Source organism: Microcebus murinus, chromosome 4 (assembly GCF_040939455.1).
Source record: "Microcebus murinus isolate Inina chromosome 4, M.murinus_Inina_mat1.0, whole genome shotgun sequence".
NCBI lineage: Eukaryota > Metazoa > Chordata > Mammalia > Primates > Cheirogaleidae > Microcebus > Microcebus murinus.
The window spans coordinates 24543251-24570554 of NC_134107.1; the positions used below are offsets into that span (position 1 = coordinate 24543251).

General features: G+C 41.3%; 1 long non-coding RNA gene across 1 annotated transcript; it reads left to right on the forward strand.

The window, feature by feature from the left end:
* Positions 1-21741: 21741 nt before the first annotated feature.
* Positions 21742-23681, forward strand: LOC142870463 (uncharacterized). The gene is made up of 3 exons (XR_012918828.1): positions 21742-21934; positions 23120-23185; positions 23578-23681. It is a non-coding gene; the product is annotated as an uncharacterized LOC142870463 (long non-coding RNA).
* The last annotated feature ends 3623 nt before the right edge of the window (positions 23682-27304 follow it).

Genomic DNA, 27304 nt, shown 5'->3' on the forward strand with positions numbered 1-27304 from the left:
TATATTTTATATATTATATAGTTTATATATATATTTCTCTCTATAAAAAACAGTTCCAATTTCAGGTTTTTTGCTTGAATTGGATCTCATGTCTTGGATATATGTTCAAATGCCCTTCATTGTACTTCCCTGACATCCCTGCTGAAGCTGGAGGCTGGGATCTGCGTTTGGGAAGGGTTGAGTCTACGGCCAGCTGAGCAGAGAAATGTGAAACTGCTTCACACCAGGTGAGTGCAGGAGAAGCCAAGGAGAGGGAAGTTCTCAATGCAATGGACCTGTAGAATATTCACCTCTCCCAAATAAACATACGTGGATGACTAAATGTCTACCTCTTACCTTTTCACCTTGTAGATGAATCATTCTTGCTCCTGCGAGGAGAAGCCAATGAAACTGTTGAACAGTTTCTACTGAGGACAACAGTTTCTATGAAGTACACTCAAGAGATGCTTTACTGGTTGATAAAATCTTAGGGAGAGGGAGCATATGGCTTTCTGTACACTCTGATGTTGTTCTTTTAATCCATTGCCCTCTCTCAATTTGGCAGGTGGAGAAGTAGAATTTGAAGCTCAGAGAAGTTAAAGTTTTGAAAGTTACACTTTAATGACAAACCTGGGCCTAGACTCTAGCGGGTGAAAGGGAGTTTAGAGCTCAAGGTGTCAGACCCTTTGTGTTATAAGTGGGCCAAGTGCCTCACAGAGATGTCATGCAACTTGCTCAAGGCCAATCTGCCAGAACTAGAAACTCAGCTCTTCTGACACCTTCTGATGCTCTTTTTAGTGGTTCACAGAATTCTCCTTCCTAACCCTGAGACATTGTGCTATTGGCTTATGAGTATGGTCTTCTGGATTCCAGTCCTGCCTCTGAGCCTCTCTTTCCTCAATTATGAAAGGAGAATCGCAGAAGTAGCATCTGCCTCTTAGCCAGCTGGGGCCGTGCAAATGCTTTGTGACTGTCACAAACCCTACAGATGCTGGGAAATTATTTTTGAGGTTGTTGCTCTCATTGCTGTCCTCTCCGATAGGCCCTATTTTTTCCCTTTTATTTTTGGTTGACACGTAATAATTGTATATATTTATGGGATACAGGGTGATATTTTGATACATGTATATAATATGTAATGATCAGATCAGGATAATTAGCATAGCCATCACCTCACACCTTTATCATTTTTTAAATTTTTTTCTTTTCCCTTTTTTTTCCACTCACCCACTCTCTCCGGTTTATCATTTCTTTATGGTGGGAACATTCAAAATTCTCTCTTCCAGCTTTTAGAAAATATACACTAAATTATTGTTAACCCTAGTTACCCTACAGTGCTGCGGATCACTAGAACTTGGTCTCCATGTCAGGCTGTAACTTTGTATACATTAACCAACCTCTCCCTATCCTTCCCTCCCTGCCCCTTCCTAGCCTCTAATAACCAAAATTCTACTCCCTACTTCTATGAGCTCATTTTTTTTAGCTCCCATTTATGAGAACACATGGTATTTATCTTTCTGTACCTGACTTATTTCACTTAACATAATGTCCTCCAGGCTTATCCATGTTGCCGTGACTGACAGGATTGCATTCCTTTTTATTGGAACTGAATAGTATTCTATTGTGTATATGTACCATGTTTTCTTTATTCATTCGTTTGTTGATGGACAGTTAGGTTGATTCCATATCTTGGCTATTGTGAGTAGTGCTGCAGTAAACATGAGGTTGCAGGTATCTCTTCAATATACTCATTTCCTTTCCTTTGGATAAATATCTAGTACTGGGATTGCTGGATAGTGTGGTGGTTCCATTTGTAGTTTTTTGAGAAACTGTTATACTGTTTTCCATGATGGCTATACTAATTTATATCCCCACCAATGGGCTGCATTTGGTACACAGGTGGCTCAGGAGGAAGCCAAGCTTCTAGAACAGGGGTCCTCAAACTACGGCCTGAGGGCCACATGCAGCCTGCCTAGGACATTTATCCAGCTCACCAGTAGCAGCCGACTGGTCCCGGGCCCACAGTGCGCATGTGTGGAATGTGCAGCCACACTCTCCAATGGCCCTCCAAGGGTCTGAGGGACATTGAACTGGCCCCCTGTTTAAAAAGTTTGAGGACCCCTGTTCTAGAGAAACTATCTTTCAGTGCAGTGGATTTCAACACTGGCTGCACATTAAAATCACCTGGAGATTTAAAAAAAAAAAAAACACCAATGCCTGGAAATTAGCCCCAGATGGATTAAATCAGCATCTCTGGGGGAGGGGCTTTGTTGCTGATATATTTGTAAAACTACCCAGGCATGAGCTCAGGAAGTTTGACAGCCACAGCCTCGGTGATCTCACACTCTGTCCTGTAGCAGTGGTACTGTCTTGGAATGTGGAGATGATGGGGGATTGTGTTTCCAGGTAATTTTTCTGTCTACTAAGATTGAAAACCTAAATCCAAACCTCAGTGGGGCCCTGTGTGAGCCTTCACACCATACTAATGACAATTCTTTACCTGAGGATAGATTTTGCGGAGGTGGAAACTGAAGCACAGAGAGGTTAAGTTAGTTATTTGTCCACTAGCCAGTAGGTGGCAGAATCAGACTTAGAGTCGGACCCCTGTGTGCTGAGATGACATCTAGAAAACACCTGTGTGTGGGGGGTGGGGGGGGGTGGGGGGTGGAATATTCCAGGAACCTTCCCTTTCAAGGCACTAAGTCGTCTTCGTATTCACAATTTTTTTTTTCTAAAAGGCATTTGAAATGGTATAAACTTCAGATCTGTGTTTGCCCATGCGTTTAACTGTAGTGGATGCTCAGAAAAACAAATGAGCTACTTTCTCTTCCAGCCTAGTGGGGCCTCAGGAGTGTAAGAAGAAGAAAGACAAGGGAACAGGGGAAGTGAGACATGGACCACTCATCCCTGGTGGGGACGTGTTAACTCCCTTCCTGGCCAACCCTCTTCTTAACACAGGCTGTGACTCCCATTCAAGGGGCACGGACTGAAGTTCCACTTCCAAGCAGAGCCTTGTGCCTGCCTGAAAGCTTCGCTGAGCTTTGCTGACTTGCTGGAGCTTAATTTATAGCCAACCAGTGAGTGGAGCTAAAGATTCATGAGACAGAGGCTTGTCCAGCAGCCTTGCTCGGCATTTCCTGCCCAAACGTCTCCTCTTGCTGAGCGCCCAGCTCCTTCCTCACCTCGCACAAACAGTCCCGCTGAGGAGCTATGGCAGCCTGGTGGAGCTGAGGCTCACACTTCCAGACAGCCTGTTTGCGCTGCAGATTACCCCCTTCCGCACCTTGTTCTCCTTTCACAGTCACGGCCCCTGGCATTCTCAGGGCTAAATCCACGCAGTGTTACCTGGGTTTTTATTAAACTTCCTAGCCTGGAGAGAAACACAGTTGCAGAGATTCTTTCTGTTCTTCTTTGGTTGGAAGAATGGGCACACACAGGCATTTTAACTCCTTGAGCCAACTATCTGAATAAACCAAGGGTTGTAGCTCAAATGCCTACAGGGGCCAGGCAGGAAACATACTGGGAGAGGTGAGCTGGGGGAAGGCAGCAGGGACTGATGGGGACTGTGGCAATCTGGAGACCACAGGTGCTTTCTGAAAAGGGGACAGCAGCCACCCAGCTGCAGTCCTTGTAGCCTGGGGGGAGTGAAGCTTGAGGGTTGCTCGATCCTAAGATATTTCAAGAGAAAATGTAGAACTGGATTTTAAGTGAAATTTTCTAATTTTTAAAGCCTTTCTGAACCAAACAAAATATCTCTGTCTGCTTGCTTAGTGTGTGAGCTGCCAGCTTGAGAAGTCTGGTTTAACCTGTGAAGAGAAGCTTGGTTTAACCTGTGAGAAGTCCTGGTTCTGGCTGCTTTTTCCCCACTTCTTCCTGCCACTCTGCCCTATTTGATTTTCATGGTAGTGGCTGTTAATCAGGACACCTTGTTGTTGGTCTGAGGAAAAGGCTACTTGGAAAAGATTTGAATCTTTCTCAGTGAAACATGAGCAGAGCATTTGCTTGTTATTTTGTTATGTCTTTTTATTCATTCATTCAGTTATCTGACATGTATTGAGGGGCTATTTTGTACACACATTATACTCTAGAGGTGCTGGAGTGAGCATGGTGTGGCTCTCAAGGAGCTCAGAGTCTCAGCGGAGAGGTGGGAGACATGTGCAGTTGTAATGATTTGGTGTGGTAAGGGCTTCAGCGGCTCCCTAATAGACAGATAAGAATGTGGATAGCAGAATTCTTAGCTTTCCCAAAGGAACCAGAGAAGAGTTCTAGAAGCTGCAGTGAGGAGAGAAGGTGGGATCAGAGAGGAGAGGGACAGTGGATTTGCAAAACTGAGTGAATGGATTAAGTAGATAATGGGATGGGAAGATCTTCCAGATAAGGGCAGCAGGGTGAATTTGAGCTCAGTGGTAAGACAGTGTATGGTGTGTCTGGGGCATGTCAGGTAATCTGTGTGGGGTACTCTCTGGGGTAGCTGCAGAAGATGCTGCAGTTAGTTAGGGAGGTCTGGGGCCCTGCTAGGAATGGGCCCATACACCATCTTAAGAACCCCATCTGGTAATCCCTGGGGAGCTACAGAACTTGTACAAACAGGGAAGTATCATGGTCATATTTATGTCAGAAAGATCAATCTGGTTCCATTGATAAGCACAGTTTGGAAAGGTGGAATGGGAGGATCATAGTGGGCCATAGAAGAAGTAGAGAAGGAGAAAGGTTGACAAGTTAGGACAGTGGTTCTCAACCCTGGCCATGATTATGTACTTAGTACTAAGACCATCTCAGACAAAGTAAATCAGAATTTCTGGGTCTGAAGTCCCAGCCTTGGAATTAAATCTCCCTGAGTGGTTGAGCATCACTGAGCTAGGGAACTATTACCTAGTGAGGGAAATGACTCAGGGGAGAACTGGAGTTGCTGGGGAATCCTGTGTCTCAGGGCTGAGGAGATTGTAGCCCTTGCCCAGTCCCATAGCTCAGTTTCACAGACGAGCAGCTGAGGCTCCAGAAGGGCATTTGCTGTTATATTCATGTTTTAGTCCATTTTGTGCTGCTGTAACAGAATACCTGAGACTGGGTGATTTATAAAGAGTAGACATTTATTTGCTCACAGTTCTGGAGGTTGGGAAGTCCAAGATCAAGGCTCCAGCAACTGGTGAGGGCTTTCTTGCTACATCTTCACATGGTGGGAGGTGGAAAGGTAAGAGATAACAAACCTATTCCTGAGAGCACTTTTTACAGTGGTGTTACTTCATTCTTGAGGGCAAAGCACTCATGACCTAAACACATCCCAAAAGGACTAACCTCCCAACACTGCTGCATTGGAGACTAGGTTTCCAACATAGAATTTTGGAGTACACATTCAGACCATAGCTGTCAGGTAAGGAACCTTTGACCAATTCTGGCAGGAATGTGGAGAAAAAGGAACCCTCATGCACTGTTGGTGGGAAGTACAACCCCTATGGAAAAAAGTATGGAAGTTCCTCAAAAAACTAAAAATAGAGCTACTACCCGGCCCAGCAATCCCACTGCTAGGTATATATCCAAAAGAAAGGGAATCAATATATCGAAAAGATATCTGCACTCTCATGTTTATTGTAGCACTATTCACAATAGCCAAGATTTGGAATCAACCTAAATATCCATCAATGCATGAATGAATAAAGAAAATGTGGTACATATACACAATGGAATATGGTTAATGAGTGGAATAGTTAGATAATTAGATAGAATGAACAATATTTGATAGCACAACAAAGTGACTATAGTCAATAATAAGTTATGGTATACTTTAAAATAACAAAAAAGAGTGGAATTGGAATGTTCCTAACACAAAGAAATGATAAATGCTTGAGTTGATGGGTACTCCAATTACTCTGATTAGATTATTACACATTGTATGCCTGTATTGAAACATCACTTGTATCCTATAATCCCATAAATATATACAACTATTGTGTACCCATAATACTTAAAAATTTAAAATTAAAAAAATAATACCTGCCTCTGAAAATTGTGAAGAAGATTAATATTTGTAAAACACCAAGCCCGGTGCCTGGCACACTACTGTAAATGATTAATAAATGCTATTACTCTTTTGATAATTATAGTTATAAGGGAACAACTCTCTGTATCATCTGTATATTCTGGTCTGTTCTACTAAGATAACTCAAATAATAAACAATCAGTTGCAGGAAGCAGGTATTGTCCAAAAGGATTCTTATGGGAGTTTTATTATGAGCAGAGATTAAATGGAAAGACTAGAGTAGATTTAAAATCCCTTCTATAACTGACCCCCTACATTTATTTGTTGAAATCATGTGCTCCTAGTCACTATACTGTGCTGCCTGCCCATGTACGATTGCTTCTATTTTTTTTAAATAACTTTTTATTTTGAAATAGTTTAAGACTCAAGAAGTTGCAAAAATAGTAGAGTTTTTGCATACCTTTTACCCAGCTTCCCCCAATGAAAATACTTTATATAACCATAGTTCTGTCCTTTCTTTAAAATAGTTATACTGCTGTTTATTACTCTTCTCACTTAACATAATAGTATACACACTTTCCCTTATCATAAATCCATGGTAAACATGTAGTTTAAAGTTTTGATTTTCATGCTGTAAGTGGAGCAATTTCCTCACTGTTGGACTGGCAATGGTATTCCAATTGTATCAGTTGTGTTCACTGCTTTGTTATTATTGTACTGATGGTGAGCATCTTTGCGTATAAGGCTATTTCCATATTCAGGATTATTTTATTAGAATAGATTACCGAAGGTGAAATTGCTGGGTTAGAGGATCCGAATGGGTGAAAGTCTTTTGGTACACATTTACTGGCAGTTGCTGATGGAGAGCTGCTTGAAATGAACTGGAGGAGCAGGTGCTCCAGAAGTTGAGAGTGGGACTCCAGGGAGGGCCTTGAACTGAAAAAGGCTCTGACTGCCGCAGCAGCAAGTGACTGCAGCTGAAGCTTAGCTGGAGCCTGAGCAGCAGCTCCCTACTGAGACTCAGCCACATGAAGCACCCCTCTGCTCCTGGCTCAGAATCCCAGGGCCCCTGGGGCTCTGCTGTTTCTGATGAGGCTGCCTGCTCAGTGCTACTGCTGAGACTTGCCTCTAATCTACTGTGCCCAAGCTCTGGGCTCTTTTTTCTTCCTCTTTTCAGGCCATTTCACTGAAATCTGAGTAAATGATTGATCACTTTAAAGCAAAGAACAAATGGACTTGCTGGGCAATCAGACCTTCTTCTAGCCAGCATGCATCTGTGCACCCAGTGGCGAATACAATGTCATCAGCATACAATGGCCGATATTTTCTGTGCTTCGACAGGCAGAACAATCCCAGTGGTTTATCAAAGCTGCAGTTAAGGCTGAACAGGAGTACTCTCAGGGTATGGACTGGGCATTTGGTCCTTTATCTAGGGCCAAGACTTCCCATATAGGCAGAGTGTGGCCATGGGCACTGATGTAAGGGAAGGAGAGTGTGGACTGAATTGGTGGCTAATTCCCCCAGCACAGGTTAGAACCCGGCACTTGTTTCCTGTACTGAAAATGATAACAACCTCTTACCCATGAATAGTGATTAATTGCAAATTACCACCAGCACCACCACATTTGTTGCACACCCACTATATGCTGGGCACAGTGATTGGTGTTTTACAAACATTAACTCATTTAATTGTGCATCAGTGTTTCTCTCTATTTTCCCCCATTATTTCTCTTTTATTGAAAAAACTTTGGCTGTTTTTACATGTTATTCTTTTTGTAAAATTTCAAAATAGTAACGAAGTAAAAATGTTTTTATTACATGGATACCTTATATAATGCTTAAGTTGGGGCTTTTAGTATGCCCGTCAACAAAATAGTGTTCATTGCACCTAAAAGGTAAGTTTTTACCTGTCACTTCCCTCTCAACATCCCCCTTCCTTGGTTTCCGATACCCTTTACATATCTTTGTGCCCATGTGTGGCCATCATGTAGCTCCCAAATATAGTGAGTATATGTGGTGTGTATTTGTACGTTCCTGAGATACTTCACTTAGCATAATGGTCTCTAGTTCAATCCAAGTTGTTGCAAATGACATTATTTCATTTCTTTTTATGGCTGAGTAGTACTCCATGGTGTGTGTGTGTGTGTGTGTGTGTATGTGTGTGTGTATTATATATATATATAATGTGTATAATATATATAATATATATGTATATATGTGTGTATATATGTACGTGTGTGTGTATATATATATATATATATATATATATATATATATATGTTTATCTTTATCCACTCATCAACTGATGGGCACTTAGGTAGATTCTACATCTTTGCAATTGAGAATTGTGCTATGATAAACATCCAAGTACAGGTGTGTTTTTTATAAAGTGACTTATTTTCCTTTGAGTGGATAGCCAGTAGTGGGATTGCTGGACTCTATGGTAAGTCTACTTTTAGTTCTTTGAGGAATTTCCATACTGTTTCTCATAGAAGTTGTACTAGTTTGCAGTCCCACCAACAGTATATAAGCATCCATTTCTCTCTGTATCTATGTCAGCATCTGTTATTTTTTGACTCTTTAATAATGTCCCTCTGACAGGAGTAAGGTGGTATCTCATTGTGGTTTTAATTTTCAATCCCCTAATGATTAGTGACGTTGAGCATTTCTTCATGTTTGTTGGCAATTTGTTTATCTTCTTTTGAAAAACTTCTGTTCATGTCTTTTGCCTACTTTTTAATGGTGGTGTTTGTTTATTTTCTCTTGCTGATTTGAGTTCCTTATAGATTCTGGATATTAATTAGCCCTTTATTGGATGTATAGTTTGTGAATATTTTTTCCCATTCTGTAGGTTGTCTATTTGCCTTTTTGATTATTTCTTTTGCTGTGTAGAAGCTTTTCAATTTAATTGTGTCATTTATTTTGTTATTGTATTTGCCTTTGGGGTCTTAGTCATAAATTCTTTGCCTAGGCTGATGTTTAGAAGAGTTTTCCTATCTTTTTTTTTTTTTTTAATTTTTTTTATTTTGGCATATTATGGGGGTACAGATTTTAAGGTTTCAATAAATGCCCATTTCCCCCCCTCCCCCCAAAAGTCTGAGTCTCTATCATGACCATCCCCCAGATGGTGCACATCTCACTCATTATGTATGTATATACCCGCCCCCCTCCCCCCTCCCACCTCCCCAATACCCTATTACTGTAGCACCTATGTGTCCACTTAGGTGCTACTCAGTTAATACCAGTTTGCTGGAGAATATATCTGGTGCTTGTTTTTCCATTCTTGGGATACTTCACTTAGTAGTATGGGTTCCAGCTCTAACCAGGAAAATATAAGATGTGCTATGTCACCATTGTTTCTTAGAGCTGAATAGTACTCCATGGTATACATATACCACATTTTATTAATCCATTCTTTGATTGATGGGCACTTGGGCTGTTTCCACAGCCTTGCAATTATGAATTGTGCTGCTATAAACATTCGAGTGCAGGTGTCTTTTTTGTAGAGTGTCATTGGATCATTGGGGTAGATGCCCAGCAATGGGATTGCTGGATCAAATGGTAGATTCAGTTGTATCGCTTTAAGGTATCTCCATATTGCTTTCCACAGAGGTTGAACTAGTTTGCAGTCCCACCAGCAGTGTAGGAGTGTTCCTCTCTCTCCGCAACCACGCCAGCATTTATTGTTTGGAGATTTTTTGATAAAGGCCATTCTCACTGGGGTTAAGTGATATCTCATTGTGGTTTTGATTTGCATTTCCCTGATGATTAGAGATGTTGAGCATTTCTTCATATGTTTGTTGGCCATTCTTCTGTCTTCTTTAGAAAAATTTCTGTTCAAGTCCTTTGCCCACTTTTTAATGGGGTTATTTGATTTTTTCTTCCTAATTTTCGTGAGTTCTAAGTATATTCTAGTTATCAGTCCCTTATCGGATGCATAGGATGCAAAAATTTTCTCCCGTTCTGTAGGTTGTCTGTTTACTTTCATGACTATTTCTTTGGCTGTGCAGAAGCTTTGTAGTTTGATCATGTCCCATTTATTTATTTTTGTTGCTGCTGTGATTGCCTTTGGGGACTTCTTCATAAACTCTTTGCCCAGGCCGATGTCTAGGAGAGTGTTTCCAACTTTTTCCTCTAGAGTTCTAATAGTTTCATATCTTAGGTTTAAGTCTGTTATCCAGCGTGAGTTGGTTTTTGTGAGAAGTGAAAGGTGTGGGTCCTGTTTTAGCCTTCTACACGTGGCTATCCAGTTTTCCCAGCACCATTTATTGAAGAGAGATTCTTTTCCCCAGCATATGTTTTTGTCTGCTTTGTCAAAGATGAGATGGCTATATGAGGATGGTTTTATATCAGGATTCTCACATCTGTTCCACTGGTCAATATTCCTGTTTTTGTGCCAATACCATATTGTTTTAATTACTACAGCTTTGTAGTATAGTTTGATATCTGGCATATTAATGCCTCCCATTTTGTTTTTGTTGCCTAGAATTGCTCTTGATATTCGGGGTCTTCTTTGGTTCCATACGAAGCGTAAAAGTATTTTTTCTATATCTGTGAAGAATGCTGATGGGATTTTAATAGGTATTGCATTGAATCTGTAGATCAGTTTGGGTAGTATAGACATTTTGATGATATTGAGTCTGCCGATCCACGAGCATGGTATGGATTTCCATCTGTTTACATCCTCTGCTATTTCCTTCCTCAGTGTTTCATAGTTCTCCCTGTAGAGGTCTTCTACCTCTTTGGTTAAATATATTCCTAGGTACTTTTTTTTTTTTTTTTTTTTAAGAAAGAAGCTACTCAAGGCATATTCCTAGGTACTTTAATTTCTTTGTTGCTATTGTGAAGGGAATTGAGTCTTTGATTTGGTTCTCAATTAGATTGTTGTTGGCGTATATGAATGCCTCTGATTTCTGTGTATTGATTTTGTATCCTGAGACTTTACTAAATTCATTGATCAGTTCCAGGAGTTTCTTGGTTGAATCCTTGGGGTTTTCTAGATACAATATCATATCATCAGCAAACAGTGAAAGTTTGATCTCTTCTGCCCCTATTTGGATACCTTTGATTCCATTTTCCTGTCTGATTGCTGTAGCCAAGACTTCCAGCACTATGTTGAACAGAAGTGGAGATAGTGGGCAGCCTTGTCTGGTTCCAGTTCTAAGTGGGAATGATTTCAATCTTTCCCCATTCAGTATGATGTTGGCTATGGGTCTGTCATATATGGCTTGTATCATTTTTTAGGTATGTCCCTTCTATGCCTATTTTCTTAAGTGTTCGTATCATGAAAGGGTGTTGAATTTTGTCAAAAGCTTTTTCTGCATCTATTGAAAGAATCATGTGGTCTTTGTTTTTGCTTCTGTTTATGTGGTGAATTGCATTTATAGATTTACGTATGTTGAACCATCCCTGCATCCCTGGGATGAAGCCCACTTGGTCGTGGTGGATTATTTTTTTGATAAGTGTCTGGATTCGGTTAGCTAAGATTTTGTTGAAAATTTTTGCATCTATATTCATTAGGGATATTGGTCTGTAGTTTTCTTTTTTTGTTGCGTCCTTTCCTGGTTTTGGTATCAGAGTAATATTCGCTTCATAAAAGGTGTCGGGGAGGTTTCCGTTCTTCTCGATGTTGTGGAATAGTTTCTGCAAGATAGGTACTAGTTCTTCTTTGTAAGTATGGTAAAATTCAGGTGTGAAGCCATCTGGACCGGGACTTTTCTTTTTAGGGAGATTTTTAATTGCTATTTCTATTTCAGCTGTTGAGATTGGTCTGTTCAGGGAATCTATTTCTTCCTGGTTGAGCCTAGGGAGGCTGTGTGTTTCTAGAAATTTGTCCATTTCCTCCACATTTTCCAGTTTGTGTGTATAAAGATTTTTTAGTATTCATAAATTGTATCTTGTATCTCTTTGGGATCAGTTGTGATATCTCCTTTTTTATTCCTGATGGAGCTTATTAGAGATTTCTCTTTTCTGCTTTTCGTTAGCTTAGCCAACGGTGTGTCAATTTTGTTTATTTTTTCAAAGAACCAACTTTTTGTTTTATTAATCTCCTGAATAGCTTTCCTGTTTTCAATTTCGTTTAGTTCTGATTTGATCTTGTTGATTTCACTCCTTCTGCTGGGTTTGGGGTTGGTCTGTTCTTCTTTTTCCAGCTCTTTGAGTCGTTTCATTAGATTGTCTATTTGTGATCTTCTTGTCTTTTGGTTATAGGCGTTTATGGAGATAAACTTTCCTCTCAGAACTGCTTTAGCTGTGTCCCAGAGGAGTTGATAACTTGTCTCTCCATTGTCGTTTTCTTCATAGAAGTTTTTTATTTCCGTCTTGATTTCTTCATTTACGAAGTAATCATTTAGTAGGAGGTTGTTTAATTTCCACGTTTTTGTGTAGAAATGTGAGTTTCTGTTAGGGTTGATTTCTAGTTTTATTCCACTGTGATCTGAGAAGGTACATGGTATGATTTCTATTTTTTAAAATTTCTTGAGATTTTCTTTGTGTCCTAGGATATGGTCAATCTTAGAGAATGTCCCGTGAGCTGATGAGAAGAACGTATATTCAGTGGATTTTGGGTAGAATGTTCTGTAGATGTCTGTCAGACCCAATTGTTCTAGAGTTTTGTTTAAGTCCATTATTTCTTTATTAATTTTCTGTTTGGAGGATCTGTCTCGTGCCGTCAGTGGGGTGTTGAAATCTCCGGCGATTATGGAGTTGCTATTAATCCATTTGCTTAGCTCCAGTAAGGTTTGCTTTATGAATCTGGGTGCACCTAAGTTGGGTGCATATATATTTAAAATTGTTATCTCTTCTTGTTGGACTGTGCCCTTCACCATTATATAATGACCCTCTTTGTCTTTTACTACTTTTGTTGGTTTAAAAACTAAATCGTCTGAAATTAGAACTGCCACACCAGCCTTCTTTTGGCTTCTATTTGCTTGGAATATTTATCTCCACCCCTTTATTTTTAGTCTATATGCATCCTTGCAGGTTAGATGTGTTTCCTGAAGACAGCATATACTTGGCCTGTATTTTCTTATCCATTCAGCCAGCCTATGTCTCTTGAGTGGAGAGTTTAAGCCATTCACATTTATTGAGAGAACTGATAGGTAAGATAGATTACTGATCATTCTGTTGGGTTGGATGTTGTTGCTATGATTTCTGTCTTGAGCCATTGTAATATCTGGCCTTTAATATCTTTGGGTTTTGGTTGTTTTTATATCTGTGGATTATTATTATGATGTTCTGTGCATAACGCTGTTTTAAGTACTTCTTGTAGGGCTGGTCTTGTCTTGGTGAATTCTCTGAGCCTTTGCTTGTCTGAGAATGTTTTTATTTCTCCTTCATATACGAAACTTAGTTTTGCAGGGAATAATATTCTAGGCTGGGCATTGTTTTGTTTCAAAAGAGTGAGAATGGGGCCCCAGTCTCTCCTTGCTTGTAAAGTCTCATTAGAGAAGTCTGATGTTATTCGAATTGGCTTTCCCTTGTATGTCACTTGCTTCTTTTGTCTTACAGCTCTTAGAAGGGCCTCTTTAGTTGATACTTTGGTCAGTCTGATGACTGCATGACGTGACGTCTTCCTGTTTGCATTGAATCTCCCAGGGGTCCTCTGGGCTTCTTGAACTTGTATATCAAGATTTTGAGCAAGGCCTGGGAAATTTTCCTCTATTATATCTTCAAAAAGCTTGTCCAGCCCTTGAGTGTTGTCTTCCTCCCCTTCGGCTAAACCTATGACCCTCACGTTAGGTTTTTTCACATAATCCCACAGCTCTTGTAGGCTTTGGTCTTTTCTCTTGTTTCTCTGCTGTATTTCTGTGACTGATTTATTTAATTGGAAGGTGTTATCTTCAAGCTCTGAGATTCTTTCTTCTGCTTGATCTACCCTGTTCTTGAGACTTTCCACAGTATTTTGTAGTTCTCTGAGTTGATTCTTCATCTCCAGGACTTCGGTTAAAGTTTTCTTCACTGTGTCAATCTCTTTGTTGAACCTTTGTTCCATTTCCTGGAGGCTTTTTGTGGTTTCTTGGTGTTGGTTATTGAGTTGTTGTTGCAGCTGGGTGAGTGTTCTTATGATCCACATACGAAATTCCTCTTCTGTCATATTGGTTGCCTGATTTTGGTCGGTGTCTGTTCCTAGGGGGCTGGTGCTCCTCCTTGGGGGTGTGTTTTCCGTTTGGTTCTTCATATTTCCTGAGTTCTTTCGCTGATTTCTTCCCATGTCGATCAGTTGTTGTTTCTTTCCTTAGGTTATTGTTTGGGTATTCACACACCTTGTTTAGTTTCTGAGGCGTTAGGTGGTGCCTGTGGGTGAAATTGGACCACTCCCTGTATATTGAGTCAGTGGGTGCCGTGGAAAGGCTGTGCAAGATGCCGTCCCTGTCAGTAGGTGGCGTTTGCTTGGAGGAACAGGCTTTGGTGTTGATTTTGAGTCCTGTTATCAGCTCTCCTTCTGGGCGGAGCTGGGTTGGGTAAGCCTGCCCTCAGGCCGTTAGCAGGGGTCAAAGTTCTGTTCTCAGCTTCCAGGGAAGGCTGTCAGGGCGGGGCTGGAATGGTCCCGCTCAGCCAGAAAGTCTGGGTGTGGGGGTGGGGCTGTCTGAGACCCGAAGTCTGCAGCAGGCCTGGCTTCTTTCCACCCTCCCTAACTCCGCAGCTACTCCTGGGCCTCTGCCAGCAGGCCAGACCACAAGCCACCAGGCCTCCCCGGACTGTGATGCCGGCGGGGAGGTTCCCTGCACAGGAATGCCACCTGGGTTGGGCGCACGGCCTCCTCCTGGGAGGAGGGTTGCCCTCTAGGATGCCGATCCGCCCCTGGAGGCACACAGCCCTCAGTAGGCTGTTCACGTATAACCCTTCTGTGCCCCGGGCAATGCTAGCCCTCGGTGCAGGGGATCTGGTCTGCAGGTCCGACCTCTGGGTCCCAGAGTTCAAACTGTATTCCCACCAGGGAGAGGATTTCCGGTCCTAATTCACCCACAGGGAGCCCAAGCTGGGTCTATGTCTCTCAGCCTCTGAGTCGGCACCGTTTTCCTGGGAACACGGTGCCAGCAGCACCTGGGAGGGCGGGCGGGGTCCCAAACGGGAAGGTCCCGTTCCCTGGAGGTGCCTCCGGCTGGAGGCTGTATTGTCTCTCTGGGCAGCCGCGGGTAGGGTCGGCGGAGGGGAGGAGGAGGCAATATGGCGCCTGCCGCGCGGCTCGGGTCCGTGCACACGGAGGTGCCCGGAGGAAGTTGGGAACCTGGTGCCACGTCTGCTACAGGCTCACCGTTGGCAGGCGGCGGCGGTCTCTGGGCAGGTGTCCGCAGGTCACTCCACCCGCTGGGGAGCCCACCAGCAGTCCCGAATGCAGGGGAGGGGAAACAGCGAATCCACCTACCCTTGCCGCTGGTCTCCGGGCTGCTCCGGTGGTCTCAGCCTCCAGTTCTCCTCCGCAGCCTCCTCCCGTGGAGTCTCCCGGGGTCTCAGGTACCCCTCCTTCCGGCCCTTGTCCACTATATGCTCGTCTTCTTGCTTCTTTCCTCTAGTTTCTGCTAGAATCTGTCTTTTCTGCAGAGACCCTCTGTCTGGCGGTGTTATTCTTCCGCCATCTTGCTCTGCCCCCCCTCCCTATCTTTTCTTTAAGAATTTTTATGGTTTCACGCCTTATATTTAATCTTAAATTAGTTCTTTTTTTTTTTTTTTTTTTTTTTTTTTGAGAAAGAGTCTCACTTTGTTGCCCAGGCTAGAGTGAGTGCCATGGCGTCAGCCTAGCTCACAGCAACCTCAAACTCCTGGGCTCAGGCGATCTTCCTGTCTCAGCCTCCCAAGTAGCTGGGACTATAGGCATGTGCCACCATGCCCGGCTAATTTTTTGTATATATATTTTTAGTTGTCCAATTAATTTCTTTCTATTTTTAGTAGAGACGGGGTCTTGCTCAGGCTAGTTTTGAACTCCTGACCTCGAGCAATCTGCCCACCTCGGCCTCCCAGAGTGCTAGGATTACAGGCGTGAGCCACCGCGCCCGGCCTTAAATTAGTTTTCGTATATGATGAGAGATAGGGGTCCTATTTCATTCTTTTGCATGTGGCTATCCAGTTTTCCCAGCACCTTTTATTGAATAGGGCTTCCTTTCAACAGGGCATGTTGTCTGCTTTGTCAAAGATCAGTTGGTTATAGGGATGGTTTTATTTCTGGGTTCTTGATTCTATTCCATTGGTCTATGTCTTTGCTTTTATACATATCATTATAATGGTGTTTTGGTTACTATAGCCTTATAGTATAATTTGAAGTCAATGAATGTGATCCCTTCAGATGTGTTCTTTTTGCTTAAGGTTGCTTTGGCTGTTCAGGCTCTTTTTTTATTCCAAATGAAGCTTAGAATTATTTTTTCTAGATCTATGAAATACCACGATGTTGGTATTTTGATGGGGATTGTGTTGAATATGTAAATCACTTTGGGTAGTATGGACATTTTAACAATGTGAATTTTACCAATCCATGAGCATGGGATGTTTTTGCATTTGTGTCATCTATGATTTCTTTAATCAGTATTTTGTAGTTCTACTTGTGGAGCTCTTTAAGCTCCTTGGTGATATATATTCTTAGGTATTTTATTTTCTTTGTAGCTCTTGTAAATGGTATTAGTCCTTGATTTGACTCTCAGCTTCACTGTTATTTGTATATAGAAATGATACTGATTTGTATACATTTGATTTTGTAACCTGAGACTTTGCTGAATTTATTTATGAATTCTAGGAGTCTTTTGATGAAGACGTCAGGGTTTTCTAGATACAAGATCATATTGTCAGCACACAGGGATAGTTTGACCTCCTCTTTCCCAGTTTGGATACCCTTTGTTTCTTTTACTTGCCTGATTGCTCTGGCTAGAACTTCTAGTACTATATTGAATAGGAGTAGTGACAGTGGACACCCTTGTCTTATTCCAGTTCTAAGCAGGAATGCTTTCAACATTTCCCCATTCAGTGTGATGTTGGCTGTGGGTTTGTCATATATGGCCTTTAAAATTTTGAGGTATGTTCTTTATATGCCTAGTTTTTTTTGAGGATTTTTATCTGGAAAGGATGCTGGATTTTATCAAACGTTTTTTCTGCGTCTATTGAGATGATCATATGGACTTTGTTTTTTCCTCTTTTTAAATGGTGAATCATGTTTATTAATTTGCATATGTTGAATCATCCTTGCATCCTTGGGATGAAACCTACTTGATCACAGTGAATTATCTTTTTGATGTGCTGTTAGATTTTTTTGCTAGTGTTTTGTTGAAGATTTTTGTATCTATGTTCATAATGAATATTGGTCATTAGTTTTCTTTTGTTATTGTTATGTTCTTCCCTGTCTCTGGTATCAAGGTGGTATTGACTTCATAGAATGAGTTAGGGAGGATTCCCTAGGAGGATTCCTTGATGTTATGGAGTAATTTCTGATGGATAGGTAGTAATTCTTTGTAGGTCTGGTGGAATTTCACTATGAATCCATCTGGTCTGGGCTTTTTATTGTTAGAACATATTTTATTATTGCTTCAATGTCACTGCTTGTTATGGTCTGTTCAGGATTTCTATTTCTTTCTGATTTAGGCTTGGGAGGTTGTGTTCCTAGGAATTTATCTATTCCCTCTATATATTCTAGTTTGTGTGCACGGAGGTTTTCATAGTATTCATGAATAGTATTTTGTATTTCTGTAGTATCAGTTGTAATATCTTTTTTTTTTTCCCCACTTCTGATTGAGCTCATTTGAGTCCTTTCTCTTTTATTAAATATTTTGGTTACTGTGGCTAATGGTCTGTCAATTTTGTTTATCTTTTTAAAGAACAAACTTTTGTTTTGTTGATATTTTATATTTTTTTTAAATTCCATTTCATTTAGTTCTTCTTTGAGCTTCGTTATTTCCCTTCTTCTGCTGGCTTTGGGTTTGGTTTACTCTTTTTTTTTCTAGTTCCCTGAGATCTGACATTAGGTTGTTAATTTGAGATCTTTCTGTCTTTTTGATCTAGGCATTTAAGGCTATGAACTTTCCCCTTAGGTCTATTTTTGCTATATCCCATAGATTTTAAAATCTTGTGTCCCTTTTGTCATTCAGTTTGAGGAATCTTTTGCTTTCATCTGAGTTTCATCATTGACCCAGATTTTTCAGAGGCAGGTTGTTTAATTTCCTAACTTTGTGTAGATTTGAATGTTTCTCTTGGAATTGATTTCTAGTTTTATTCCAATATGATCTGAGAATATACATGGTATGATTTTGATATTTTTTTAATTTGCTGAGATTTGTTTTTTGGCTTAAGATAGGATCAGTCTTGGAAAATGTCCCATTGCTGATAAGAAGAATGTATATTCAGTAGTTTGGGGGTACACTGTTCTGTATATATCTGTTAGGTCCATTTGTTCTAGAGTCCCATTTAATTCTATTATTCTTTGTTCATTTTCAGCTTTGATGATCTGTCTAGTTTTGTCAGTGTGGTGTGGAAATCCCAGACAATTTTGATGCTACATTTATTTCTTTGCTTAGATCTAGTAGAATTTGCTTTATGAATCTTGGAGCTTCTGTGTTAGGTACATAAATATTGGATTGTTTTGTCTTCTTGTTGAATTGCTCCCTTTACTATTATATGATGACTATCTTTGTCTTTTTTTATCATTGTTGAATTAAAGTCTATTTAAACTGATATGAGAATGGCTATATCAGCTCACTTTTGGTTTCCATTTGCATGGCATATACTTTTTTACATCCCTTTACCTTGAATCTGTGTGAGTCCTTGTGAGTTAGATGTGTTTCTTGGAGACAGCATATACTTGGGGTGTGTTTTTTCATTCATTCATTCAGTCTATGTGTTTTTTTTCTTTTTCTTTTTCTTTTTTTTCCTTTTTTTTTTTATTTCTGCATATTATGGGGCTATGTGTTTTAAGTAGGATATCAAGACCATTTATGTTCAATGTTAGTATCGATATGTGGGATAATGTTCTATTTATTATGTTGGATGATTCCTTGTTGTTCTGTTTTCCTTCTTGTGCTATTGTTTTACAAGAGCTTTGAGCTTTAAGTTTCTGGTGTTTTCACACTGATGGGTATCTATAATGCTGTTCCATAATGCATTTTGGAGTATTTCCTGTATGACAGGCTTAGTAGTGACAAATTTTCTTAGTGTTTGCTTATCTGGAAAAGTCTTTACTTCTCTACCATTTATGAAACTTAGTTTTGCAGGATACAAAATTCTTGACTGGCAATTTTCTGTTTAAGAAGACTAAAAATGGAGCCCCAGTCCCTTCTGGGTTGTAAAAATCTCTGCTAAAAAGTCTGCTGTCAGCCTGATTTGTTTTGCTTTGTAGGTTAGTTGTTGCTTTCATCTTGCAGCTTGTAGAATTTTCTCCTTCTCTTTGACTTTGGCCAGGTTGATGACTATGTGTCTTGGATGGGTCTCATTTGCTGTGAATGTTCCTGGCGTTCGATGGCCATCTTATATCTGGATATCTAAATCTCTTGCAATACCAGGGAAGTTTTCCTCAATAATTCCCTTGAATAGGTTTTCCATGCCTTTTGCTTTTTCTTTTCCCTTAGGGATACCTATAATTTGTATATTGGCTTGATTTGCATAGTCCCATACTTCTCTGAGTGATTCTTCATTCTTATCCTTTTTTCTACATCTTTGATGACTATTTTAGTTCAAAAGCCTTGTCTTCAACCTCTGAGATTATTTCTTCTGCTTGGTCTAGCCTGTTGTTGCTATATTTTGAAGTTCCCCAAATGACTCATATCCTTAAGTTCTTTTATATCTTTTCTATATTGTCTAGCTCTTTAGTGACTTTTTCATTGTTTTAATTGACATTCTGAAATGTTTTTTGCCTTCTTTGTGTTGGTTTTCAACTTTCTCTTCAATCTCATTCTCCTTATTAACCATCCAGATTCTGACTTCCATTTCTGACATTTTGACAATTTCCTTTTGATTACAGTATGTTGCTATAGATCTGTGGTGATCTTTTGGGCATATCAGACTAGCTCTTTTTTTTATGTTGCCAGCATTTTTTTTTTTAATGGTTTCTTTTCATCTGAATCTTCTTCTCTCAGCTCCAGGCAGATAGACTTGCAGCATACCTGTTCTTCTTTGCTGGGAACTCTCCTACTTAGTGAGAAGAAGGAGAGGTCCCTAGATGGCACTTTTGTGACTACTCTGGAAGATTGACCCAGCAGGAGAGGGATGGATGCACTGAGAGTCTGTAAAGCAGCTGTTCTGTGTTGTCCTATTCCCCTGTGATCATTATAGTCCAATCCAGTGGTGGATGATTTTTGTGCTGAGTGATGGATTGTTCCCCAGACCACTGTTGTCTGGTAGAGGCTGGATATGTTCCTCTCCATGGAAGCTGGCATTGTGGGAGATTTCTCTGCCTGGGTCTCCCTGCAGTAGTGGCAGTGGCAACTGGAGAGGCTTTCTAGGCAGTCATAATGGGTTTCAGGGCTGCAGTCATTTGGTGCACCCAGGTCTAAGTGCAATGGTGCCTCACAGTTAGCAGGTCCTTTCAGAGCATTGGACCATGGGGGCAGTTCCCACCAGGCTATGTGGGAGCCTTGTGGGTAGAGCCACAGGCCCAGGTCACCAGGTGCCTGGAGCTCTCTCCCTGCCCAGATCCCACTAAAGCAGTTGGCATGGGGCTTCTCTGGTAGTGTTGGTGGTACCCATTATGCTCAAATCCCCCATGATGAGGGGAGGGTTGCTTGGCTCCCAGTCATAGGGTGTATGAGAACATCTGCTCTCCCTGCTCCCTTCCTAGCCTTGCTGAGGTAATGTGGAGGTGGCTGCAGCAAAGCTGAGTCCTGTGTAGACCTGGTGCTCTGAATCTGAAAGGTCAGAATGGCTTCAGCTGCAGGGACCCAGGAATGAAATCCACTGGGTTCCTGCCATACCTCTCTCTGGTGCTGTGTTGCAGCACAGACTCCAAGCAGCTCCCTGATCGGTCCAGAGGTCCGTGGTTGTAGGGGCCCCCTCATGGCTCAGATCAGTGTCCATAGGGGGAGTATGGAACCTCGGGATTCTCTCTTCTTGTCCTTCCCCACGTGTGGATGTCTCCCTCAGGTACTTCCAGTCTTGTCGAGTGGATCACCCCATCACCCTCTCCTTCACTTTGAGTGTCTTCCATCACTTCTCTGATCATTCGCAATGCTCTCTCTAACAAGACCCACCTAAAGGTGGACATCTACTTGCAGCTTTCCATCCTCTCCTTGAGAGTGGTGTGCATGGGCTACTTTTAATCCTCCATCTTGCCCCTGTCCCCTGTTTCTCTCAATTTTGTGGGGGAGAAATATAAGGCTCAGAGAGGATTACAAATATGTCTACCTATGTTCTTGCCCTTGGTGCCTTAAGTTTATCATTCCTATTTCATGCTGATTGTGGCATGAGTGCTCTAAAAAAAAATCCAAGGTGTTTTCTACCAATAGCTGCTGCTTATCAAAATCCACATTCCTTCATTTTCTTGAGTACATTGATAGACTACATTTCCCAGCCTTCCTTGTAGTTATATGTGGGCATGTGACTGAGTTCTATCTATCCAATGGAAGATGAGCAGAAGTGGTGCATCTCACTTCTAGGTGCTCTTGTCCTTGTAGCTTGTTGTGATGGAGATGATAGAACCCATATGTAAAAGATGGTAGAGTCTCTGTCAGTGCTGTGCAGAGCAGGAACACGCCACCCCATCCACCCTACAATTTGGTATTCACCTGCCAACACTATTATGTAAACAACATGTAAATGTCTACTATGTTTAACCAGAATGTATTTTTGGATTTATTTATTTATTTTACAGATATTAGGTTACCCAATAATATAGAATGTCAGCTCTTAACAATTCAGGAGGATCCAGCAAGGCTGTACAAACTACATATTGGGAGTAGGTCAAAGGGATTTGCAGCTGGAAGCAAGTCACTTCCTCATGGGTATCCTCCCTTGGGTGTCCTTAGTGGAGTTCCAGGGCACTGCAAAGCTTGATGAACTCCAAGTTGCAGAGTAAGTGGATGAAGTTCCTTTACCTTTGTTCAGAGATTGGCCTATCTTTATCTCACATAAGAAAATATCCTAGCAATAATAAAAGTTAGATATCTATTTCCATCAACTTTGTTTGGTGGTGGTTGGTGGCTGGAACTGAGGTTATATTAGGTAAGGATAATCACAGGATTCTATTTAACTTAGGGCCAGATGATCATAGGACTTAGTCTGACTTTATCTTTTGAAAAGTATTGAAATGGTGTCAGGAGGCAATTTCTGGGGTACTGATATGGTGTCAGGAGGCAGTTTCTAGGGTATTTAAATGGTGTCAGGAGGCAGTTTGGTGTCTTTATGAACCCTGTTGGTTGTATGGTGTCCAGGCTACCTAGAAGGTTTTGATGAGCTCATGAGTTGGAATCATACGGTTGAGTTTGGTGAAGACTTTCCTGTGAGGCAGCGAAGGCTTAGCCAGGTGCCTACCTGGAATTATTTCTGTATACCTTAGCAGAATGCCTAATAGTTGGGGCACTTTGTACCATATAAAGCAGGGAGGAGATGGAAGGAAAACCATGTTTTTTCTTAGTTCCTATTTGTCCTTTGGGTGTTCAAGATGTTGTTGGTGGGAGTGGCGATGCTGATGTGATGGATGATGTTGTAAGGAAAGGACAGAGGCTAATTAGATGTGAAAATATTTGAAGTAGTTTTCTTGAGGACACCATGATAATTAAGTAATTTAAGTTTTCAATGTCCATAATTATACCCAGTTTTTCCAGGAATCTGCTCAAATTTCATTGTCACTTCTAAGTATTTCCTGATAGCATCCCTTTTCCTCATCCCCTACAGGCAGTTGGTTGTGAGACTCAGAAGGGAATCAACAATGGCGGGGTAGTGTGATGGGTGTTATGACTGAAGTATGCAGAGGGTGGATTGAGAGTTAGTAGGATTGAAATCACACTGCAGGTGGCACCTGGGAGAGTGATGACCCCTGATACAGCTGAAGTAGGTCCATAGGAGAATTGGGAGATGAACAGGCAGACAGAGGGGAGCTGTTTAAGGTGAGGGAATAGCATGGGCAGAGACTTGGAGGTGGGAAAGAGCAAGGCGCATTTCAAACACCATTAAGTGATTTTGGAGGGGATGAGTGTGAGGGAAATGTAGTCGACACTTCGTTATGATTGGGTTTTCTTTTCTGTTTTCTCTTGCTAGTTTTTGAGTTCGGGGATCATGATTTACACATCCTTCTATCCAGAATCTGGAATGCCAAGGGCTCCGGTAAGTTTTTGTTGACTGTGTGGGAGTTGGCCAATATCAAGGCACTGACACATATGCTGGTCTCAACCCTCAAAGCTGCTGGTCTCATGGTCCAGCCTTGTAGATCCTCAAGATAGGAAGGAAAGGCATGAATCCTCTAGCCAAAAAGCAGCTGAAAGCTGCTTTGCACACGATAAGAAAAGGAGCACTAAATATTTAAAGCTTAAAATATTATATTTAAAGCTTAAATATTACGATAAAAGTAATTTAATATAAATGGCTTTCAGCAAATCCTTATCCATATTTTATGACTGAAAATAAACATTAGAAATCAGATATCTGATTTTTAGTGTTTGTGAGCAATTAATTTTAATGATTATGTACTCTCAATTTCCCTTTATTTTTCTCCGCAGCAGACCTCAGGTCCATCAGGGAAAGTGAAGAGCTAGACATCAGATGTCACTGTGGACAGAAAGAGACACAGAACCCTGAGTTGAGGTTTCCAAATGACAAGTTAATAGGCATTTGGAAGTCGGTAAGTAGTATATAAGCAATGATGCTATAAATCTCTCTAGTAGAGTATTGACTTGGAAACACGATACCTTCATTCCCCTACTTAATAGTTCCATAGAGTTAGGTGTTGCCTCCTCTGCAATTCCATAGTCCCTTTTATATCCTCTTAAAGCAATGATAATTGTGCTAACTCTCATTTATTGAGTACCTACTATGTACCAGATACCACACTGGAACTATTCTATTATACTAACTGTGTAAAATTGATTTCATCCTCCATTTTTCAGATAAAGAAACTAAGAAGAAAGAATGAAGTTGCTCAAGCTCATGTAAAGTGTTGTTGTATTTGTCTCTTTGAATTGTGAGTTCTCTATTGGCAAGGGTCTCACTAAGGCCTCCCCTGTAGGCCCAGTAGCACAGTGAAGGGGATTAAGGTACTCAGTGGGTGCTCAGTAAATGTTTGTTGAATGAATAAATGAATGAAGATAAGAACCAGTGGTATGAAATTATTATTATAGTACTTGTCATCTCACAAAGATCTTTTAAAGAAAAGTCCCTTCTGGGGTTGAAAGGAGGTTGATTTTTCTCTAATGCAAAGGTCCTCAACTGTGCATATACTCTTGGTACTTCGCAAGGGGTTTGGAGGGCAAAAGTGACCCTGTATCTTCCTCTCCTGTGGCCTTCAGGTTTCACAGTAATCTAAGTGTAGAGGTAGGGACAAAGGAGGCTGATTGTTTTTTAATTTTTGATCTTTAACTCTTAACCTAGGTTCACTCTGCTTTTCATGCTGACAAGAGTCATCTTTGGGTAATTTGGAAGCCCCAACTTTGGCTGTGATGGAGGCAAGGGCTATAGAATTGCATTGTTCTTTAACACTTGCACCATATGCTATGGGAAATCACTTTACACTAGGTATTTCACACCTGCATCTTTTTTTCCTCCAAATAAATATATCATAAGTTGATGTATAACATATGCAAAGTTATGCAAATATAGCTAATTCTCCTAAATGAGTCCCTGGGGTCACACAGACAATTTGCCCTTTGCAGCTGTCCACTGTGTGCCCCAGTCACCTAATAGGAGAGCTCAGCAAGGGCCAAAGTGGCTCTTGTGTAGGGTTTGACTCAATGACAGAGCACAGCCCGAATTCCCAAATGATGTGTCATATTCCAGTGGGAGGCCATACCATCAGCTCAATGGACATTGACTACTTATTTTGGGCCAAACTCAGTGCTAGGTGCTGGGAGTCCTTGGCCAAGATTTGCAGGCACCCATGTTGAGACGGCTGTGGCAGATAGAGAACAAAGCAGGTAGAAGGAGATGCAAGGCTTTTGAGAACTAATGGCTCTTAACAGAGAAAGTATGGGGGAGAGGAGGGCTTGGGTGGGCAAAAACCTATTTACGGGAGGAACCTGTGATTCCAAGAGGTTAAATAACTCACCCAAAGTCACACAGCTAGTAAAGGGCAGGACAAGGATTGAAACCTTGGTTTCTCTAAGAGATGGTGTTGCAACTGCTTAGTTATGAAGAGCTTGGGCTGTGGAATGATAAAAGCCTGGGTGTGAACTCCAGCCTGTCTTATTGGTTATGTTATATAGCTTCACTGAGCCAGAGTTTTCTCAGCCTGTCTTGATGCTGCTATTTCAGAGAGTGGTTATGAGGATGAGATAAGATAACACTGGCAAGGCACTGATCACCTTGCCTGGCGTCTGGTGAGCACCAGCTGAATGGTAACTATTAGAATATGCTGGAATGCATTTCTTTGTCAAAGCCTAACACAAGAGTGAGGACTGGGAAGCAGAAGCTTCCAAAGGTAGGCTGTGATAGATAAGACAGTTGAGCTAAGGCTCTCAAACCTAGCTGCCCATTCCTCACTTGAGGAGACTTAATAGCATAATGATGTCCAAACTCTATACCTAGCGATTCTTAGCTCTGCAACTTTTCTTTTAAAAAGCTACTGGTGATTCTAACTGTACAACTAGATTGAGAATCACCGACTTGGGCAATCCTAGGAGGCAGATGAGTTTGATGATAAAGCATTGTTCATTCCTATCTCTGCTTCGCTATGTTAACTGGGATCCTGGCCAGTGGGTCACCAGCGAGTGTCTGGCAATGGCTACTGCACAGTGATATTGATCACTCCAGAGTGCTGATAGTGGGGTCAGGGTACTAACTAATGTGGCAGCCATGAACTCTGCCCTGAAGGGACACGATCAAAGTGACATTGCTGAGATCAGGACCCAGGTTGATGTGTGGTGTTGAGAGGTAACAAATCTAATAATAGGCCAGAAGGGAATGGCAAAGCAGTGGTACTTACAAGACCCTCCGTGCATGTATATAAACCTTGGGCTTCCTGGGTCTCTTCTCAGCTGCCCAGCCAGGGTTAATTTCTCCAGAACAGCAGTCCCCAGCCTTTGTGTAACAACATGCATGCATGTCCTAATAAATAAAATACATGCTTTGTTGCCATAATGAAGCACTCAAGCTTATAAATGATTTATTTAAAAATTTAATAAAAATAGATATTAGAATGAGATGAGGTTATCTCTATTTTTCCTCTTTGCCTTTGCAACCAGCCAAGGACAAGTCAGAGATCACCATCTTTTGCTTGGATAGCTGCAATGGCCCTTTCCTGCCCTCTCGCATCTATTCTTGCCCCCCTGTTCATTCTCCCACCCAGCAGCCAGAGTAATTTTCTTTAACATGTAAATCAGATCATGTCATTCTCCTGCTAAAATCTACTGGTGCCTTCCTATTATACTCAAAATAAAACACGAACCCTTCCTCCACCCTCAAAGCCCTGCATCAAATACAGGTTTCTCTCCACCAACATCTCTTTCTCTCCTCCTGGACCACTACCCTGAGCTCTTGAAAGGGTTGAGCTCTTTCCCACCTCAGGGAGTTTGCATTTTCTGTTCTTTCTGCCTAGAATTCTCTCTTTGCAAGATGGGTTCTCGAATATTACTTTATGGGAGCCGACTTCCCTGACCACCTGGGCTGAAGTAGCTTTCCCCATGTACTGCCCCTCGGCCAGTTTCTATCATATCACCCTACTGGTTTTTGCCATAGCAATAAACACCCTTGTTAATGACGAAATGTCTCTTTTTATTTGTAGATCAATGTACAGCAGCTATTTTTTCACTTGTATAATGGAACCACCATAAGGCAGAGGCCTTGCCTGACTTATTTACCATTTTATTGCCAGCATAGTACCTGACATGCAGTAAACATTTGATAAATATTTGTTGAAAGAAAGAATAAATAGTTCAATAATTCTGTCACTCTTCCTTGCACATTTTGAAATACTTTCTAGAGAGGAAAAGAAAGGATGTAATGGCAACTGGGTTGCTGTTAAGTTGCACATAAACCGTGTCAGCCTGTGGGAGCAGTCAGTCATTCAGACAGCAAGGGCATACTGAGTATTTGCACTGGCCAGGCACTGTTCTGGGCACTGAAGACACAGCTATACACAAGGCACCAAGTTCTCCTGCTCTTATGAAGCTTATAGAAAATATTAGCAAACGAGCAAACAACATTGTTCCAGCAGGTGATGAGTTCTATGAAGACCTTGTTCATGACAGGATGACAAGGTCAAGAATGATGGTGGCTACTGGAGAGAGGGTGATC